General features: G+C 39.4%; 1 long non-coding RNA gene across 1 annotated transcript; it reads left to right on the forward strand.

Moving 5' to 3' along the window:
- Positions 1-201: 201 nt before the first annotated feature.
- Positions 202-6,077, forward strand: LOC105504983. The gene is made up of 2 exons (XR_001000678.1): positions 202-424; positions 4,327-6,077. It is a non-coding gene; the product is annotated as an uncharacterized LOC105504983 (long non-coding RNA).
- Positions 6,078-22,221: the final 16,144 nt, after the last annotated feature.

Below are 22,221 nucleotides of genomic sequence, written 5' to 3' on the forward strand. Positions count from 1 at the left end.
CTGTAACGATGGTTGATACTGGCTTTATTCATGGCTTCCTATCTACTGTTTCCGGAGATGATCTTGCACAGTCTTCAATAAGCCTTCAACTCTCAGGAATTTTACCATTTCTAAATTCAGGATTTCTGCTACTTCCTGTGGTCATACTGGCCCCATAAACAGCCATCTTTCTTTTCAATGAGTAAGTTAAATGTCACACAGTCTGAGAAAAGAGCCAAGTTCAGGGCAGAGACTACCTTCCTGGGTACCCCACAAGAAGGAGTCTTGATCACTTCTCTACACATGCCCTGGATGTTGCCAGAGCTCGTGAAAACGCTGCCCTCTAATGGTGCTAGCAGCTCTGGTGAAGGTTAAGTCCAAGCTCTGAATTTAGGGGAGCGGAGCTGCCTCCCGCTCCCACAACCATGGTTGTCAGGTGGTAATGGTGAGCATGGCATTTGAACACAGTACGTGGCAGATGGCAGGAATGTAATGCATACTTTTGTTTGTAAATTGAAAATGAAGTAGTGTTCCCTATAAGACTTGAGGGTATGGGGAACTTTAGGTAAGTGCAAATGAATTTCATGGGGTTTTGCGTGGGGTTAATTTTATTTCTACCTTCTAAGAAGATCCAGAGCAGCACAAGCTGACTTTTCTTAACTGAGATCAGGAAGTCATCAACTAACAAACAGGGTGGTGGCATTTTGCCTCTGCTATGTATTGTCTTTATGTTTGTTTGTTTGATCCCTAGGATTCAGTGGTATTTAGATAGAGGAAAACATTTTTTCTACTTGAATATGTTTTTATAAGGTTTCTGATCCATTAGACACTTTCTTCTTACTGATAAACATTTGCAGGCAGATTGTAAAACTACATTTGGAGGGGCAATGGGGGTAGACATTTGCTTAAATTTTGTGCATTCCTTATTTTTGTACTCTCAAAATTTCCTACACTGTAGATTTATTTAGAGTTTACTTTATGTGTTTAAATGCCTATATTTTCTTTAAGTAATTTTTTTGTATTGGTTTGAAGAGTGTGTATGAAAGAGGAGAGAGAGAAAGACACACAGAGAGGGTTTTGCTTTCAGTGCCTCAAAAGGCTTAACTTGGTTATTCAGGAATGATCTCAGTTTTGTTTTGCACATATTTCACTCTGAATTTTATCCAGAAATTTAAGGTTGTAATAACTCTTCTGGGGTTAAAAACTCTTTTAATTCTAGGAACCTCAGTCTGAATATACTTTAAGGAAAGAAAAAGTCTAATATATTCGGTACTGAACACATAGGTCCTAATTTTCTGTTCTGCCCTTATGCATTATGCAATATTTTCAGTGGGTTGGCATTCTGCTTGGTGACCTTTGAAACATGCAGGCACCATCTTGAAATAAGCACCAATAGAAGTTCTGTCTTTCCTGTTTACTGTGCTCGCTTTCCAGGACTTCTTCCTGACAGTGTGTCTCAAACCCTGAAGCTTGCCAATAAACACTCATAGAAAAAAAGACAGAAATTTGTTTGTGGAAATGGGTATCTGAAGGGTTGCAGTTGATAAATCGTTGTGAAATGGTCAGGAGATTATCTGAAATTGATCAAACATTGTAACGATGGTTGTGGATGGGTGTGGCCCATCACATACATGGTGAACTACACTAGCTGGTAGGCTTCTCAGGTTTGTGAATGTGTGGATTTTGTGTATCCTTCACAGCTCAGTTCAGCTGGGTGCAGTTTCCTGGGTTCACCTAATATTTTTTGCAGATAAAATGGCAGAGTAAACTTGACATTTACGTTATGCTCAAATTGTTTCCTGATATTTCAATTACACTGAAAGGAATGCACATTTTCAAAATAAGAATTTATAGCTAAACCAAGCATATAACTATGATGATAATAGCTAACATATCTTGAGCCCTTGTTATGTGCCAGGCACAATTCCAAGCTTTTGACATGTATTAATTAACTCATTAAGTCCTGTTAACAACTCTTGAAGTAGGTACTATCGTTACCCTTATTTGTAGATGAGTACACTGAGCCACAGAGGGGTGAAACAGCTTGTCCAGGTTCATAGAACTATGTGGGCAAGACTCCAGCTCCTGTTTTATTCACTCTGCTTTTCCTCCTTCTCTAATGAAAGAAACTACTTTTGGATGCTAAACCTCAACTTTACAGAGCAGCAAAAACAATCAGATGTTCTTGGCCTATCATTTGCCACCTGATATTAATAGCAAAATGCCTTAACTCCTTCCAACCAGCAGAACACTCACTGAACATGACTTAAAGGGCTTGACGATGGAGGAACTGTCTAAGCTATGTCACAAGAATCCAATGTGTTAACTCAATTTTTGCTTTAGTCTCTTTTCTTTCCAGGGCAGGATTTTCACAATGTGCTAATGGAAAGCAGTGGGCAGGGGAAGGGCAAATAAATGACTACACAAAGGTACATACCTGTACTTGGCCAGGGTGGATCTATATTTGGTAAGATTAAGCCCTATTGTATTTTCATGCCTAACAGTTACAGAATTGAAACTTGTCCCTCAGGACAGGAATTTGCCACCTACATTCCAACATTCCTTGTCTTCTGAGCAAAACCACTGCATTGATGTCATCTAATCCCCTTGTTTTTATATTTTCTCTCTTAGCTTGGTACTGTCTCCTTTCCTCTCTGGCCATTCTATGATACTATAATGGAAGGTTTTTGTTTGTTTTGCTTCATTTTGTCTCCCCCACTCCTTTTCATTTGTCTTTGCTGGTGAGGGCAGTGGTAGTAGGAAGGGGTGCCCTGGGAAGAGCAGAGAAACAGAACCATTCTAGGCTTTGAGAAAATTAAAAATGTGAAGTCCATTCTCATTTATCCTTCTTATTAAAAATGTATCTTTCTTTGCAACTGTTATGTAAGTCTCAAATTACTTAAAAATTGAGTCTCAAAAATGTCCTTTTGATTATATAAAGGTTAATATTATTTTTAAAAAGTTAACATTCTCATGTAGAACCAGAATTGATAACAATTGCCTAAGCCCAGTGGTTCTTAACTCTGCTTGTAGGTTAGAATCAATACTTGAGGATAGTTTTTAAGTTACTTAAGAAACAATATCAACAACCCCCTCCCTTGTTCCTGTCCCCTGACAAAGAACAAGAAACTAAGGTAAGTTGACCAGGGCAAGGATTTCTGCCTCTATTACTATACAAGGAGTGCACTGGATAGCATGTTCATTCATTCATTCATTCATTCATTCATTGATTCCTCATTATTTACTGAGGACTTAAGAAGTGCCAAGCATGGGGGAGGAATGATGTGATGATTACATAGGCTCTGGAGTGAGAAGACACAGAGATCTGAAGGATGTGCAGGAATTAGCAGGGTGAAGGCAGGAGCAGCATGAGGGAAGGTTGTGGGAAGAGTAATCTGGGCAACAGGTAGAACTCTGATGGGAAGGAGAAGACTTCAGAGGAAGTTTTCAGAAGGAAGGTGTGGCTGGGGAGGGGTGACTGGCCAGGACTGCTCTGTGAGACCTTCCTGTCTAGTCTCCAGTCTGTACTCACTGGCAGCCTGGGGAATGACCAGTAGAATATGTTACCACTGCTCTCCCTCAGTGCCTCTCTGAACAGTCAACTGCGACAGCCGCTATGTCTTCACTGACTTCACCTAGGCCTTTCTCTCCGCTGTCCTGTCCATATGAGGTTCCCTCTGTGGTCATTTATTGTGTAGCAGCATCTATTCCTTAACTGTTTAAGAAGCCTTGGCCAGTTTGAGGCAGGGACGATGTAAATGAGGTCAAGGGAGGCTCTGGGGATATGGGTTCTGGTCTTGGCTCTGATACTAAGCAGCTCCGGTGTGATGAGTAAGTCCTTTCTTTTGGGGGATCCCAGATTCCTCACAGGATAAGAGAGTAGGCTGAAGGGTCTCTGAGTCTCCTCCAAACTGAAAGTTTACCTTCTAGAGAAGCTCTTCAAGCCAAAGGTCTTTACCTTGAGTACCAGACTCACTAGTTAATTTAGTTAAATTACACTTTTAAAATAACCATTGCTACGACATAAGACTAGTTGAGAAATATATATTTTATGGCATATGGATTAAGCCAAGCTTGGAATGTCCTATTTCTGTAGAATAGCATAAATATGGATGTTATATTCCAGTGGCCTTAACTTTCATCGATCCAGATGCTGCATATACCAAAATTGAATAATAAAATGTCCTCAGACACACAGTATGAATATATGAAATATTCATGTGTGTTAATATGAATCCTGCGATGAGTCATTCAAAATGGTGGTAATCTGATTATATTAAGAAATAATTTACTTACCTAAAATGAAAAAAAAGAATTCTAAGAATACCTAATGTTGGTATTTCTCAGGCTCTATTATTGGCCATGTCAATTGGAGAAACCATTTGGAAAGTCATTTGGCAACATCTCCTAAAGCTGAATATACATAAAGTCTAGGAGCCAGGAATTCCACTTCCAAGATATGCCTAACAGAGATGAATACATATGTTCAGCAAAAGGCATGTCCAAGCATGTTTATAATTATGAACAGACCAAAGCTAGAAACTACCCAAGTGTCTATCAATGGAGTAGGAAGTAAAATGTCTCTTTGTACAATGGAATTCACGCAGCATTGAGAACAAAGAACTTACAAAAGCACACAGCAACACAGATGAAATTCACAAGCATAATTCTGAAAAATAAAATGCCATACACCAGAAAGCTTATAGCATATGACTCCATTTATGTACAGTAGAAAAACAGGCAAAATAGCTCGACTGTTAGAAGTCAGAATGGTGGTTACCCTTTGAGGGGCTGGCAGCCATTAGGGAACACGATGGGGACTCATGGGGTAATGTTCATTCAGTTTCTTGAACTGTGCACTGATTCCACGGCTGTGTTTAGTTTGTGAAATGTATCCACATATATACTTATGCGGTTTTCTGTATGTACATTATATTTCAATAACAACATTTTAAGAAAGTGTTTTACCACTTATTAGTTCATTTGACCCACATAACACTTCTAGGAGATAAGAAGGCCAGGTAACTTTTCTTCAGATTTATAGAAAGAAAGCAGACTCAAAGTTTGGTCCAAGGTCTCAGTGCTAATTGGTGGTAGAATCAGGTTAGGTATGTAAACCTCCTCACCCAAGAAAGATAGTCTCTGTGGGAGTACCTTGCACAGTGCTTGATGCATAGTAGGTGCTCAATAAATTTCATCTGAAGCTGGATCATAGAATGGTGGTCTTCTAGTCCCACAAGGCGGTTATCCTGCTGTGGGAGTAACCATCTTCTCTGGTGGTCTCATGTCCCTCATAGAACGTGCTTATTCTCTCCTAAGAGAAGAGTGGAGATGAGGCCTGAGTCAAATATCCTAAGAAGCTGCCAAAATACCTGTGGAGAATTGCATAACCTGGTGGTCCCTCTAGGGCTTAGAGAAGAATGAGTCAGACAGCCATTCTCAGACACGGTGCCCAGGAAAACAGGAAGAAGGTTCACTTAGGCAGAAATCCATGTATGTGACCTTGGATACATCACTGAACTTCTTCAGGGGTAACAATTTGAAAGACAAATTTGAGACACTCTGCCGAGGATGACGTGATCCTTCTGTGGCTGATCTTCTGAGAGCCCTGAATTTTGTGTACTATTTTCTAATTATATTCTCATTATTTTCAAGGGCATCAGACTGCATTTCAAACTTGACAATTCCTTTGCTATAATGTCAGCTCAAAATTTGACTAATTTATACTTTAAATACAAATATTCCCAATTTTCTGCTTTTCATCATAGTTCAGAATGAAGTTATACCAACCATGTTATATAAAGTAACCAGGGGTCCTATTCAGCTTGTTAACCCTGTTTCTTCAAAAAAAAAAAAAAAAAGTGCGATAGAACTTTCCTTGTCAATATAAAATTCAAGTTATTTATGATGTGGCTAAAGATATGATAAGAAGTCTCAGAAATGGAATCTGTTATTGCTTGGAAAATAAAATCTCAAGACCTTCTTTGGAAAAAAATGGAGAGTGATAAAATGCTTTCATTTAGGGCTTGGCTGTGATGTCAAGGTCAGCCAATGAGCTCAGAGGGAATCTGAGAAAAATAAAGAGAAAAATAGAAACAGATGTCTGGAAAATCTTCTTGAATATTGCTGGTGAAATTGTATGGTTAGAAGACAAAATTTCAGTGTTACATCCATCATCCTAAAAAGGTTATAATGAAAGCCATTTAAATTGGTGTTCAAAAACCTTGTGAGAACTTTGGTTGACTGTATTCCACCGTGAAGTGCGTTTTGATCTGAAGTCCTGATTAGGGTATTCCTCCAGTAGGTCAGCTGCCATGGGCCTCCTATTAAGTCAAAGTCTCTATTTCAAATTAGCAAAAGAGAGAATGCTGATGAAAAGGGGAATAAGAATAAAGCTAAAAAATTGTTTTGGCTTCTGATTGATCAGTATCTATGTTCTCAGAAGCAAATTTCTTTTTGTTTCTAGTTGCTGCTGATGGTAGGAAATAGAAAAATACCTGTCTTAAAAAGTTGCCAAAGATGGTCAGTTGAAAGGGTTGAAGAGTCTAACAGAGGAAATAGGTCACCAACAACGGAGCTAAAAAGGAATGAAAGTAGACAGCTTAGAGATAGACCCTTGGAGACACTCAGATGGAGGGTAGTCAAAAGGCTAAGCACAAAAGACCAAGAAGAGCTATAATTATAATTAAGGTCCAGGATGGTTTAAAAAGGAAAATAATCAAGATTGGTAAGAAGGGTTTAAACTATAGTAGTGATAATGATTTGACAGTCTGCTCTAGAATGTCTGTATCTATTTTACTGGTTAGTTTTCAAGAGTGCTATAATTCATACTCGCAAAAGTAGAGAAAGCATGATTATTTCTAACTCAGTACTACAAAGGCTTGACTTAATTCTGTTAAATTCCTGCCTTACTGGGAATTGTATGACCTTGGATCAGTTACTTCACCCCTCCAAGCCTCACTTTCTTCATCTGTAAAATGGAACAATAGTAGCATCTGCTTCATGACATCACTTTGAGGCCTCCATGGTGGATATGAATTGTTAATTCCAGAGCTTAGATTATATTAAAAGAGTACGAAATGGTTTTTGTTGATGGTGGTAATGATGATGTCCTTGAATATCTTTAAGTTGAGGGACTCTTTCTTACTTTCCTTTTTTGTTTCTTCCTCTGCCTTGATTTCATCTCTACCTTGTCTTTCAAAAGATTTGAAGTGTCTTAAAAAGTTCCAAATAACTAAATTTTTTTTCTTGTTTATATCTTGCCTCCCTTAAAAGTGAGACTAAAACAAAATGTTTATAAGGATATTTTAAAAGTAAAAAGGGGCTAGACACAGTGGCTCATGCCTATAATCCTAGTGCTTTGGGAGACTGAAGCAGGAGGACCACTTGAGGCCAGGAGTTTGAGACCAGCCTGGGCAACATAGCAAGACTCCACTGCTACAAAAAAAAAAAAAATACAATTTAAAAAAAGAAAAAGAATTAGAAAATTTACAAGAGAAAGTCTAAGTCAGAATAAAATAGAAAGTACGAAGATGTGAACTAGACAGTCCGTATCAATCAAAATCTTAAACTGTGAATGACTCATTCAAAATAGGGTAATATAAGAAACATTTATTTTTGAAGACTATTTACAAAGGTGGGATTGTAGGAGATCTTTAAGAGATATTACTTCTAGGCCTGAGGAGGGTGGGGTTGCTGGAGCCCTGAAGAGAGAGTCCTGTAGAGCACACTAACTTGAGAGGACCACAGGTCTCTGTTGAGAGGCACAACTAGCCTGAGGTGACCTCATGGGGAAGGACTGGGGAAACATATTCTCTGAATTCACTCTCTTTCCTCTTTCTCGTCTCCTGCTGTGTCTTCCCATTTGCCCAAAGAGAACTGGAAGCCAAAGGGAGTACAAGCCATTGATACTATTTACACAGACCCATCTGTCTCCTGGAGCAGAGGAAAAACAGAGAAGGGTAGGGAGTGGATCCAGAGGAGCAAACAGAACATGTTGAGCAGAGGGTCCCAGAAAGTTGATAAATCAACACTGAAATCTCAACCAGAATCCAGAGCACAATGGGGAATAGGATCATATACAAAAATCATGTCATCAACAAATAATAAAACACCATGCCATTTCCACTGGAGATTTTCTAGAGAATTCCACTTTTAAATGACATTCTGTAAAATTGTCCAAGTTGCTAAACATTATATAAAATTGTTGGATATCAATTTACATCAAGTAAATTTGGGGTGCATCTAGGAAAAATAATGATTTTGGCTTTAGAAATTGGTCCAATCTATTCTTTCTGAAAATGAATAGATAATAAAATGATTTATGAAGGCAACTTTTACATCGAGACAATAAAATGTCTTCTTTTTCATTAATATTATTTTTAACTTACTATCATGATTGTTAAGTAGATAGCTCATAAAGAGGGTTCAGATCATTAAGGTAGGTTTAAAAGAAAGAGGACCAAAACATGCTGACTTATTCCATCCAGAATTGTTCACTGATACATTGGGAGAATATCCCCGAGGGTTGAGTTTCATGGTGGTGAAGTGTGAGAGAAAGTATTGGGAATCAACATTCTCAACTGAGCACACGCAGCTTGGCCCATCAATGGTTCTTTCTCACAGAGATGGAATCTAAGAGAAGGTGAGAAAAAGCTCCAAGTCACCTTAAACTGATCTGGACAGATTGTTCCCTCTAGGTGAAAAGTTTGCCAGAGGAGTCAGTGGTTGGAAGCAATATTCTCCTGTTTTGATATTTTGAAAGCTAGATCTCCCCAGAGATACAGCAAATAGACCAGAGATTTGCATAACTCTCTTTGGTAAAAATCTCTACTTTGTGTAAATATAATATTGGATGGATGGGGCAAATCCAATACTAGTTGGTTGTTAGTACCACTAAAAAACAACTTTTATGTTGTTAAACTTTATAAACACTTCATAGAATTACATAAACCTCAGAACAACATTGTGAGGCACTTTCCTCTTTAGAGGATAGAAATGTAAAACTCAAGAAGATTGAGAACATTCTCCAGATCACCAACTGCTAGGATTAATGTGAGAATGATGACTGGAGGGGGTGATAATCAACAGTCTTCTAAACATCTTTGTTACATGAACAAATGATACACGTGAGAACACAGTCCCTTGCTTGTTTAGCTCCTGAGAACGCACATGAATTTAGAGGATGAACAGGGTGGGACTTCCATCTCTATGGATGTAGATGAGGATGGGGAGAGGCAGTGCCAGTGGCAGAGCAACAGCAGGACCTCCTGGTGGCCCAGGCACCCGGTGGCTGTCAGAGCATGCCATCCTGCAGGAGCCAGACATGCGTGGGTGGTTTGAGGTAAGTCCATGTCTCACGGATTGCCTGGGAGGCTTGGAAGCTAACCACCCACGATGACATGCCCTGACAGTCATAAGCAGGCATCACTAATCTGGGTCACACCACTCCATGCTCACTGTGTCAAAGGCTGCAGGTTAGCTGATGGCCTGGCAACCCTAAATTTGGAGTGCATCTAGGAAAAATAATACTGTTTTCAGAAGTTGGCCCAATCTATTTTTTCTGAAACTGAACAAATAATACAATGATCTACAAAGGCAACTCTTACATTGTGACAGCAAAATTGTACTGTCAATTTTATTGCTATTACTCAGAGTGAGTCATCTGTGTGAGGTGTCATCAGCAGGAATAACCAGGGTCATTGCTTGCCCTTTTTGGATTTTTTGCGTTAGAATCCCCTTGAGCTATTGTCAGTATGTGTTCTCCTCACCTTAGGGAAGTAGAACCTGGGTAATCACCCTTTACACAACCTTAGAATTTTACAGAACAATTGGACTCAGTTAATAAGCTCACAGCATCAGCATGCCTAGCAAGGAAGACCCCTTATTTCCCTTGGTAACAGGCCTGTAGTGGGCACTCAAACAACCAGACTGTCTCTTGGGAATGTCTTTGCCTCGTGAAACCTAGAAAATGTCTTCAATGGCAGGTGTTTTCGGAGGTGAGTTAAAGAAATAGCTCCTTCTCAATTAATGCAAAACACTGCCTCTCATTCCACCATGCAGCTCCACACATTGCATCATGACGTTTGATCAGGCTTCTGTAGCCCCAGAAGGGTACACTGTGGCAATAGGACATTGCCCTCTTCATTGTGCTTGGGACAAAGCCCACTTGAGAAACGAAAGCTCCACAGAACCCCTCAAATTCATATGCTGGGCTACCCTAACTCTAGTGTGAATGAGAATGACCACAACGTGATAAAAACTTGTAAATACCTGACTTATTCCTCCTGAAGACCCTGAACACATTTTACACTGAGAAATATACTCTGGCCTCAATGTAAGCCATGGACAGGAAGCACTGCCATCAGCCAAGAGTAAGATTCCAGGAACTTCACCTGAAACCACTGCCAGATGAAAGCCACCTTGATTCTGTGATCATTGAAGACTTGGTTTCCTTAGTTGAATAAACACAGAATGTGGAGCTGGTAGATTCAGGATTAAAGCCCTCCACTCCGATTTAAGATGAAGAGGGTTTTAGGTAGTCTTCTTAATTTCCTGAAGCTTCACTTTCTCATAAACCTGGAGATACCAGCACCTGTCTTACAGGGTTTCCAAGGTGATTAAATATGCACTCACAGAGCGGATGGGGACAAATAGCTCCTGAGGCATTCCTAACTGTGGAATCTAGATGGCCTCTGATCCTTGTAGCATCTCTTTAGGTGCCCAGTGGCTTTCACCTCTGCGGTTTCCTTGAGCTTCACACTAATCCCATGAAGGGGTTACGAGCAGCTCTGGAACACTATTGTGTAAGAAGAAAAAGGCACAATACTGAGAAGTTTAATGACTTTTTCCTAACATCATAACAGGTGGAACCAGGACTGATTGTCCTGCCCAAAATGTTATCCAGGAAACTCTGCCAAATCGTCTTTTGTAAACAGTCTTACAATATCTGAACAGCAGATACTCAGGTGAGACACAAGGAAGAACAGCTGTTCTACCCTGAAAGTAGTCACAAATGAGAAGTTCTAGAATCTTCTCTGAGGCTGAAGGATTTAGAAATGCCAATCATGCAAATGGCATTTCTGTTGAAAAAGTAAGGCTTCTTTAGCCACACCATTAACCTGTTTAAAATGATGCAATGAATTTTGCTGTTAGAGTCATCTGCTATAAATTATTGAGAAATAATGGCATTATGAAATATTATGAAACCATTAAAAGCAATGAGGCAGATCTATATGTGCTGAGATAAAAGGGTATCTATGAGATATTGTTTACTGAGAAATGCAGAGCAATATGTATAGTGTAATTGAATTTTTGTAAAAAGAATATATACAACTTATATGGCATACCTGCTATAAGAGATCAGTAAGATTATATATCAAACTGTCGACTGGATTTATCTCTGAGAACATATTTGGAATGGGGATCAGGTAAAGGAATTTCAATTTTTTAAAAACATTTTTCCCATTTAAAATTTTACAATGAAGTGTATTCATCTTTTTAAACTGCAGAATATCAAAAACTGGGAAAACAAAAAAATCACATATAGTATATATAATAGATATTTATTGAATAAGAACTTGGTGAGTTTCATAATTTTCTTACAAAATATTACTATTATACTTCACATTTAATTCTGCTTTATAACATATATATTTTTAATATGCATGATGCCATTAGGGTTTTACACAACCCTCTGAGTTGGGCAGAGAGCATCTTACAAAATAGGATTTTGAGGCGCTGAGAGGTCACATCATTTTTCCAAGGTTATACATAACTGATACTTGGACAATCTTCTTATTACTTGACTTTTATTTATTCTTTTACCTGAGATTTTTTGGGGCCCCTCTGTGTGCTAGGCCCACTCTTCTCCCCACTACGCTATATGCACTGCAATTTGCAAATAAAGATTTGAAAATATACAAGCACCATATAACTCAAAGCCTGAAAATGATAAATAAAAATTTCTAACTAATGGATAACTGTTAGATGCAAATTTTATTTTGGTTACTCTCCCTATGTGCTTTTTTAATATAAGCTATAGCAGATTTTATTTACTCAACCGAAGTTTCAGCTTGCTTTTCTGAAGAAAAGATTTGCTAGTTTCAACTTCAGCTTTTTTTCCCCCTCTACCATTCACTTAAAGAGGCCATTAAATGGTTTTTAGTTCATCTCCCACTTTAAAAGATAATCAAATGTCTCCATAGTCCTTTGTTTCTTTCTTCTATAGCAGATCATTTTTCCTTCATTTTTGCACAGGGAAAGGATTAGGCAGAAAAGATGTGCCAATCATCCCAAAAGACTGGAGAAGCTTATAAACTCATCCCCAAAGGAAAATTCTTTTGCCATAATGTCTCAATTAACTTAATTTCTGTGGTCTGACTTTGCAAACAGAAACTTGAGTCCATCGATGTGCTCGAAGTTAAACACCAAACAACTGCAAGCTTTAACTGTAGGGTGTTGGCTGGCTGGGCTTACACAAAGAACTGCAAGGAGAACTCTGTCCATAGTTATCCATTAATGAAAGGCAATGCCGACAAATATGATTCATGAGGCTCCTGCTACAGAGGGATGGGTGGGTAGGAAATAAAGTCTTCCAAAGCAATTGAGTCAAGGAGGCCTTGGTTCTGGGGATAGCATTTGTTTACACATTTATTCTTTTATCCTATTTATTATCTATAGGTACTGCCTGTGATATAGGTATAAAAATGATTAACAAGTAGGGTTACTGCTTTCCTGGAACAATATTTCAGTGTGAAGATGGGACAACAAACCAATTTAAAAAAATTAATTACACCTGTAATCCCAGCACTTTGGGAGGCCAAGGCGGGCGGATCACGAGGTCAAGAGATCAAGACCATCCTGGCCAAAATGGTGAAACTCTGTCTCTACTAAAAATACAAAAAAACAGCTGGGTGTGGTGGCAGGTGTCTGTAGTCCCAGCTACTCGGGAGGTTGAGGCAGGAAAATCGCTTGAACCTGGGAGGTAGAGGCTGCAGTGAGCCGAGATCACACCACTGCACTCCAGCCTGGTGACAGAGTGAGACTCCGTCTCAAAAAAAAAAAAGAAAAAAATTAATTACAGATCGTAATAAATGCTAAGCAGAAAATAAGCATAATGCTATGATGGTTAATATCAATGATGGGGGAATGCAGGAACCTATTTAGATAGGGAGGTCAGAAAAATCTGAGAGGCAGAATCATAAACTCCTGTCATATATCATCCTAATCCCTGCTGCAAAGCAGACACAACCCCTCCCCCCCCCTCCCCCCCCCTCCCCTCCCCTCTGCTAGATCTTAATACAACTCTCTTAAAAAGGCTGGGAGTAAAATGCCAAATGGAATAATTTCTCCAGTGTCATGTAATCAAGTCCTGCAGTGTGTTAGCTAATTTTGTGCCGTAGCATTGTCAAAAAATGTTTTCTGTGGCTGAAGAATGCCTATTTTCTTCTTTATTTTTACTCTTGTCCTCCCTTCTAAACTATTGCCATTTTCATTCTGACCTCCCACAAAGCAATGAGTTGAGTTTTCTCTGCAGTGACCATTGTGCAGTTGTAAGAATTTGGAGAGCAGCAGGAGCCTGCTGGGGCTGTGACTTTGTCTGGTGGCCTTGTTCTCAGAGAGAGAGAGGAAAAAAAATGGGCTTAAGAGGAAGGATATAGATTATGAACAAAGGAAGCCTTCATGGCTGCAAAAAAATAATGAGGACACAGGATCAATGGCAGCATAGAGCTCCTTTCCTAAATATTTAAGACGGTGAATTCTCTGGAATTGTTTTGGTACAGTCTTACCTTGAGGCACAGGACAACCCCCAGCAGACTTAGGATGTCTCTTCACGTCCCAGGACACTATAACACAGAGTCTTTTAAAAAATTTGTCCCTTGACTTACTGTGTTCAAATGCTCTCCATTAGATACAACCAGCAATGCAATGCCAAAAAAAAAAAAAAAAAAAAAAAAAATGCGTATATTTGGAATTCCTTCAGATGATCTTTTCTTGGACATACTATTTAATTGCATGAGCTTTTCCAGATGTGAAGCTCACTCTTTGGGAAATAACAAAGAATTTGTGAATTAAGTAAGTTATCCTGCTTTTATGCATTTTTTTCCCATGTGATTATATATTATAAACAGAATGTTGAGGTTAATCATATGAATTTGTCAGAAAATGCACTCTCAGAATTGTTTTGCTTAACAAAAGTCAAAATTTCTTAAAATGAAACCAGCTGTTTTACATTTATACTAAGATCAGGGTTAAATATTTAAGATCTCTGTATTGAGTCATTCCAAATGAGGTAACCAGTTCTCTTAAGACTAAATAGCATATCTCAAAAGCTATAATACATAGGAAAGAGTTTAATGTAAATTATACATTTACATTTACAAAAGAATTTCAACTGCTATCTCTTTTTCTTCTTAGAGACCTGCCTGTTTTTAGCAAACATTCTGCTTTAGAAAAATTACACTCATTTACTTTTTTAATCTTTTTGGCTTGATGCAATGCTAATACTATGAAATTCAGATTTGAAATATCTGCATTTCCCTGGCCTGATGACAACCCTTATAGTCCATTTAGATGAAAGTAGCATTTGGAGCACTTTTGGTGTGAATTACCCATACAGCCACTCTCAGCTGCTGGTCCCCATGCCACGTAGGAGTCTCTCCTCCTTCACCAAAGGCATTTGCTTCCCTTGGATTGTGTCTGGAAAGCTTACCTAGCCACAGGGGGCAATAGTGTCTCCAGCAATTCCTCAGAGAACACCCAACTTTGGGACAAAGTCTTAGACATTTATCACTGAGGAAGACAGTTATTTTATTCTACATAATTCTCAAGACAACTGAATAGATGATCAGCTTGGAGTGATGCTTCATGACCTCCCTTTTCCTTCACACTGGCTTCTAAGAACTAGCAGAAAGCTGGAGAAAACATTTTGCCTACAAAGACCAGGAGCACTATTTAGCCAGGGCTGTGATCACAGTTGTGAAAATTTATATTCACTGGGCATAGGGAGCCGAGTCCTGGAAAAGATCAGAGATCAGGAAGTGAGATGATGGCATCAGCATAGAGACTCAAGGCGTCAAACATCCTCAGAGTCTTTTATAGTTTCTCTAGTGCCTTTGCCTGGAGGTCTTTATCTGGATATTCTTCTCCTGTCTGTTGAAATAAGGGATAGAAAAGGGGAAGTAGTGCCCTTGGTAAAATAAATGCTCGTTTGGTGTGTAGGTAAGATGTCTGCAATCTGGAGAGTTTGAGATTGAGGTGGAAGAACCATATTTGAGCTACCACATGGAAAAAACATATCCGTGTACCTGTATTCATATATTTTCATAAGATGTCCTGGTTTCCTACCCCAGGGAAGAAAGATAAGCATGTTGGCATATGGATTAGTTTGGGAAGAATACAAATGTTTATGAGCCATGTTTTTCCATTAAATGAAAGTTTACTTAATGCTATGAAAAAGTAAATATTCTTATAATTTAGATTATTAACTCAATGGATGGGAGAACTTGAATGAGAATTTGGACACTGCTTCTTATTTACTAAAATATTAACAGCTGGGCAGCTTTGAAAAGAAGTAGAATAGAGGCAGCTTGCTTATTTTTTTTTTTCCCTTTGTGACTGGAAGAGGTGCAGGCAGCCAAAGCTCATTACTATACAGGCTTCTTTTCTCGCTCTTTTGGTTGATTCCTCGCCTCTCCTACTAGGGAGAACTTGTAATCAAACTATACACTTTGCCTCTCAGGGGCTCAGTTTCTTCCTCCAAAAAATTACTGAAAATCCCTTCCATCTGTAACATCCAGTGCTTTTATGGCTTAAAAGAAAAAAATCACAGTCATAATTGCCATCATTAGGACAAGCTGCCTCAATCACCATTTATTTAGCGTTTCTTTGGATCCTAACAGGCACCCCCCCACCCCCTACCACCCCCCCACCCCAACAAACTTGACCAGGATGGGATCAACTGAGGGGAAACCAGAGAGGAGAGACTGCCAAAGACCTGACATGCCTGAAGTCAGAGCATGGACTCTGATAGCAAAGCAACCTGACCTCTGCAAGGCTTCTCATCCTGCCTGGAAGGCAAGTGCCCTCCCATCGTCGTTCCCCTACCCAACCCATAACTTGTCTTGATTTTGGTATTGAGATAATTAAGGGAAAAAATCAGATATGTAGCTATACATAAAGACTTTGATCCACCTATTTACCAATGAGGTAATGGTCATTATTTTTTATATCATGAGAAGGCCTACAATGACCAATGAAATGTATAAATGAGGTGGGGGAAGTAAAAATCTTTTAATTTTGGAAATGAAGAGAGACAGCTCTGAAAGAGATAGAGACAATGGTTAGCATTCCTAGTTTCTCTGCTGATGCCCCTTAGACCTGCTTCCTGACTTCTGCCAGGACTTAGCTCCTGCCACCAGGCAAATGTGTTCAAGAAGGCATCTACGATCCTGCAGACACATCCACGTATCTGAAACCTGTGGCAAATGAGGAAGTGAAGGGGATGCAATGATGGAGGTCAACAAGGCCCTGATTATGGGATCTATGCCAGGCTAGCCAACAGGCCTCCTCCCCTTTATTTGTAGGTTTGGGGCTTTATGATCAGATATGTCTTATGGAAGATCACACTGACTCTGATGGTGCTGGTTTGACTGAATCATTTGACTTTCTAGGACATACCTAGCACAGTAAACAGAGCATTGCAGCTACACTGAGAAATAGGTGAAAGAAAGTGCTCAAGAATCTAACATTAATTCCTCATGGCAGCGCAGCTACAAGCTCAAACATAAAGACAAGTACGATGACTCTGAAAAAAATAAGAATGAGTAGCATGTGCCCCTCTCTACACCAAGGCTGCGTACTTATGCTTTACCATTGATTATCTACTGATATGGGACCAATGCATAGTTTTTATGCCCTTATATCATTGAAATAGAAAAATAATCTTTCTTTCCTTACTTCGTGACCATAGATGAATCAGATCACCTTGTTACACTCATGCAATGGGCATAACTCAGAGAAACCCACCCAGTGTGGGAAACTGAGAGTCAAGCCCTTGTTCTGACACAAATTGGAGAAACCACAAAAATTGGCATGGCTTGTACCTGCCCAGTTGGCATAACTGCTCTCAAATGGCCTTTGACACGCTCTGCTCCTGCCTCTGCTTGTTGGCGAGTTAAAAAATGCCCTGGATGAGTCAGCTGACTTTCTACTATAGCTTTTAGCATGGGCTGGGCAATTCTCTTGAAAAGGCTAAATCTGACTTCTACACATGTCAGTTTGATAAGGGCATAGGTGTATACTTCCCTGCCCTGGAAGGATAAACACGTGTTATGAAGTGTATCACTAGAGAAAACATCATGTTGCCAGTAGTGTTGTTGCTGGAAGTATTACTTCTCCAATTAATGCGGGAATGCCTATATTCCCCCATTACTCTCCTGTTCAGCTGTGGTCTTCTGAAAAGCTAGTTGTCAAAATGACACTTAGCACAGCTTTCCAAAATTGCTCACTCATTGTGATTAACTGCCATTGATTGCTGAGAGAGTCACTAAATGGATCATTTGATGACAACAACCATAGACGTGGGGGAAATGACTTCTTTCTTTTCTAGCAATAGGCAGCCTTTGCAGTGGCCAAAAGTGATGAGTAACCAAAATGCTTTAAAAAAAAATTGACTTGTCATCATTTTCTTTGGTGACAGCACATTGCTCTTAAAGTGACAAACACATGTCAAGGTAGACTTTTTTGAGCATAGTCAAATTATAAATTGGGTTAGACTGTGGACTGAACCTCATTATTTCATTTTAATCTAGGGATTAATTCCTATTTCAATGGTACTCACAATGTCATCCACAGATCCCTGGATGTACCAAGATCTTTCTGGGTGGTTTATGAGGTCCAAGCTCCTTTCATAATAATACTTACATACTACTTGCGCTTTTGATCTGTTGACATCTCTACTGACTGCACCAAAGCAATGGTGGGTAAGACTGCTGGTGCCTGAGTGGAAATCAAGGCAGTGGCACAAACCATGCTAGCAGTCATTGTCTTCTTCACCACCACATGCTTGCAGTAAAATATCAGATGGCTTTTACTTAAAGATGACCTGATGAAGCAGGAAAAATAAATGATAAATTTTGTTAAATTTTGACATTGAGAATACCTTTTTTACTATTCTGTGTGACAAAATGGGAAGTAACACATAAACATACACTTGTGCTGTAGGTTGAAGTATCATGGTTGTCTAAAGAAAATTGTGTGCTTATTTGAGTTCCAAGTCAAATTAGATATTTTTTTTCATGGCACACCATTTTCATTAAAAGAATGACAAATGATAGCTGTTCTGACTTGGGTCTTTTGCGGATACTTTCTCAAAATTAACAAAGTCAGCTTGTCATTTCAACAGAATGGAATTTGTTGCCAATGACACAATTTAAACTTTCAAGTAAAATTATGTTTTAGAACTTACATCTGTCACCAATAGCTTGACAGCTTTGCAGCATTTACATTTGTTCTGGTAAGATTAGTGGCAGTAATAATGAATGTGATTTTTTGATATGGTGTAATGAAATTTGTCAAAATGTTGGAGACCTGCACAAAATAGTGAACAAGTGTTTTCCAAATGACCAATTTATAGTGTTATACAATCCTGTAGGGGTAAAATCTCTGTTCAAAGTTTAAAACAGACCAACGAGTTTTAGTGTAACAGAGTATGAATGGTTCACTGACATGGTTTCATGTTCCATATTGCAGCTGATACTCAAGAACTACTGCTTGTCAAATTGCAGTGTCATGATTATCTGAGAAAGGCATTAAAACCCTCCTCCCCTTTCCAACCAGAAGAGCAGATCATAACAGATTAAATACAGAAACTGATATAAGAATCCAGTTATCTTCTAATTAGATTTTTTTTGTTTTGGAAAATATATCTATCGTCACAAAACATATTAGCTCTGCTGACATGTAATGGACATATAACATGTGTCTGCTGACATATATTTTAAAATAAATAATATTTTTAAAATTTAAGCTTTAGTTTTTGGTGTGATAAAAATCCACAGACATAACCCACATACACAAAAGTTATTTGAAGTCCTCAATAATCGTTTAGCATGTACAGGGGCACTGAGACCAAAACACTTGAGAAGAGCTGTTTTATTTTAAGAACTGTGTGGTACCAAATCTTACCACAGCTATTATCATCAGCCTAATAGGAAACAAACGCTTGTGCTGAACTTAAATTAGAGGCATTCTATTGATTGATCGTGTTATATGCAACTGATTTTTTCCAGCTGGTCACATGACATCTGTTCACTGGAATATAAATAGCAATTATTTGGGGGACAGTTATTGGAGGCAGGGAGTAAAAAATCTGATAGTTAATTTTGCACTTATTAGAAACAGGTATTTCAACATTATTTTAGGCATTTTGAAATGTAAACCTCCTTTAATCTTTAATTCTATAATGAATGACCAAAACTTTGCTGTAGAAGTAGGTATATTTGCTAACTTGGTATTTACAAATTTAAATAACAAACATCTGTCTTTGCCTCAGCTCTCATTTTGCATTTCTGATTATGACTTTCCTCTGCTCAGGCATACAGATTATCTCCATAAACACAGAGAAAAGTGCATCTCAACACCTTATCACACATTCAAAGTCCTTTGCAATTGGTCCTCACTAGCCTTATATGCTGCTTTCCTTCTCCCTCTTGTCCACCTCCACTCACTCTGTACAACAGCCATGCTAAACTTTCTCCAAATACACCCTTTCCTTGTATATCTGGGGACGTTTGAATCCCCTGTTTCTAGTCTTGAAATACTTTTACTCCTCTTCTCCATGCAACAAACTCTCAATCAGGCCTCAAAATCAATGATAAATTTAACCTCCAATAAGAAGCTATATTTTCATTCATTAATTCCCTCAACAAATGGGATTTGCTAGGCAATGGTCAGACATGGTCCTTGCTTTCATGTGTTATGTAAATAATCAGTAAATGATAAATGGCACAATTGTGATGAATGTTTGTGTAGAAAAGTTTCAGGATGCTTTGAGGATCTGGAATAAGACGATTTTCCAGGGTCAGGGAAGGCTCACCTGAAGAAGTAATACTTGATCTGAGCACCAACTAATGATAGGGATAAATAGGAAAAGATGGGAGGAAAGTGCCTTAGGTGGGACAAGACTTTGTAGCAAGAGGAAGCATGTGCAGAATAGGGGCAGGAAGAAGAGCACTGTGTCTGGTGTGCAGTGAATGACAGCACAGGACATTTGAATTTAGAAAGAGCGAAAACCAAAGCAGGCAAGACCATGTGAGCATGTTAATGAGTTTGTATTTAACCTGAGACTTATGAAACCATTAAACTGAAAGGATAATGGATTCTCAGGTATGCATTTTGAAACAATCACTGTGGTTGTTGTAGGAGAACAGACTGGAGAGAGGTCAGAGACAAGGCAGGGAGATCTGTGATGAGGTTACTGTAATAGTCTAACTGCATAATAGTGGTTGCCTGGATTAGGAAGTAGAAGGAAAGAGGTGGATTTAAATGACTTCAGGCAGTGACATTGAAAGGATGGTGTGTGATGGATTGGCTATGTGGGGTAAGGGAGAGACAGGTGTCAGGGATGATAACTGGGATTCTAGCTTATGCAATTGAATGCATGAAGTGTTCATCCATTGAGCCAGGCAGGCCCTAGAAGACAGCAGGCTTAGGAGAGAGCTCCCGACTTCCCCAAGAAGTAGTGACCACTGTAGCCGTAGCATCATACCATTATTACAGCACTTTTCATTGTGTATGGACATTTGCCCATTTTGAATTTGGGGTTGTTGGTATTGTCTGCCTACAATGGAAGACTCCCCTGTTGTGTGAGCCTTTATAGGAGACAGAACACAACTTCCCAGTACAGAAAACAGAATGAATGAGATGCAATTTCTGTTCAACCCTGACATAGGGGTCTCAGACAGGTAAATTGGACTTTGGCAAATATTTGCTTCCATATAAGATTTCAAATTTGGAGCAAGTAGAGAAAAACTGAACTGATAATTGATTTCACTATAGCAGTGTTCAGTAGTGACCATAGAGGTGAGTAGCTGAGATGGCAGTGGTGTCTACCATAAGCCGTGGCAGTGGTGCCGGCGGCAGCATTCTCATCAGGCTGTTTCTGTAGCATAAACTTTACTATTAATCCTGCTGCTCATCCTCCCTTAATACCTACCCATTTTCTGAATCTGCTTCCGTGGCCTTCTGACTGAAGATAAATTGATGATGATGATGATGATGATGACGACGATGACGGTGGTGGTGGTAGTGGTGATGGTGATGATGGTTAACAGAATGCTTAATATGAGTCAGGCCCTGCTCCAGTTAGTTCACATATATTCAATGCTTTAATCCTCCTGCCTTCCTCTGACAAATGAAAATCTGAAGCCCAGAGTGGTTGAATAATTGGTTTATAGGTCCTACAGCTAGTAAGAGAGAAAGACAGAATGGAGACCTCAAAGCCTGGCTCCAGAACCAGCCTTCTGATTAAAAATGGATTCTGTGGCTTGCAACCAAGAACCCTGGCTAGTACATTTGGTTCTGTGGTCTGTTTTCCCCTGGAAGCCCAGAACATGTTAGGGGTAAACATCGGGTATCATTTTGCCTGACACAATACGTTTGTAGTTGACATTCTGAGTACTCAGGGTAGCAGCGGGAATGGTTCTCCCATGATTCATCTCCCCTCCTTCCCTGCGAGCACACATAGCCCTGCTACTTGCCTCTCTGCTCAACTGCTGTACGGGGTGGGATAGCAGCACCGCACTCTTTGGTAAACGCTTTCTCCGCTCCATGGTACTGTTAACTCAGGGTTGCAGGTGCCAAAGCAGGAATGAAAGCTCCCATTGTACAACACTCATGCAAGGGATCCATGCTGAGGTTTCTGTGGGGACAAGGGAATGCTGAAAGCCAGCTGACAACAAAACAAGAGAGAGTGAAACTGTGTAGTTTCGATTCCCCGGGAGTGGGGAAGCCCGTTTTTCCAAAGCAGCTGTAGCATCTCAGAAACATGTAGTGTCCACATTGCATGTGCAGAGCGCTTTGTGCACAGAACCAGCAAAGCAACAGCCCCTGAAGGTGATGCTGACCTTCCCTGGGGACTTCCTGCTGCTCTTTAAGCCTTTCAGTCCTGAGTTTGAAAAAGGTCAACAAGGCTGAATTTGGGATGAGGGCTCTTTGACCGAAAAGCTCTTCAGAGCACAA

The sequence above is a fragment of the Colobus angolensis genome, unplaced genomic scaffold (genome assembly GCF_000951035.1).
Source record: "Colobus angolensis palliatus isolate OR3802 unplaced genomic scaffold, Cang.pa_1.0 Scaffold97, whole genome shotgun sequence".
NCBI classification, from domain to species: Eukaryota; Metazoa; Chordata; class Mammalia; order Primates; family Cercopithecidae; genus Colobus; species Colobus angolensis.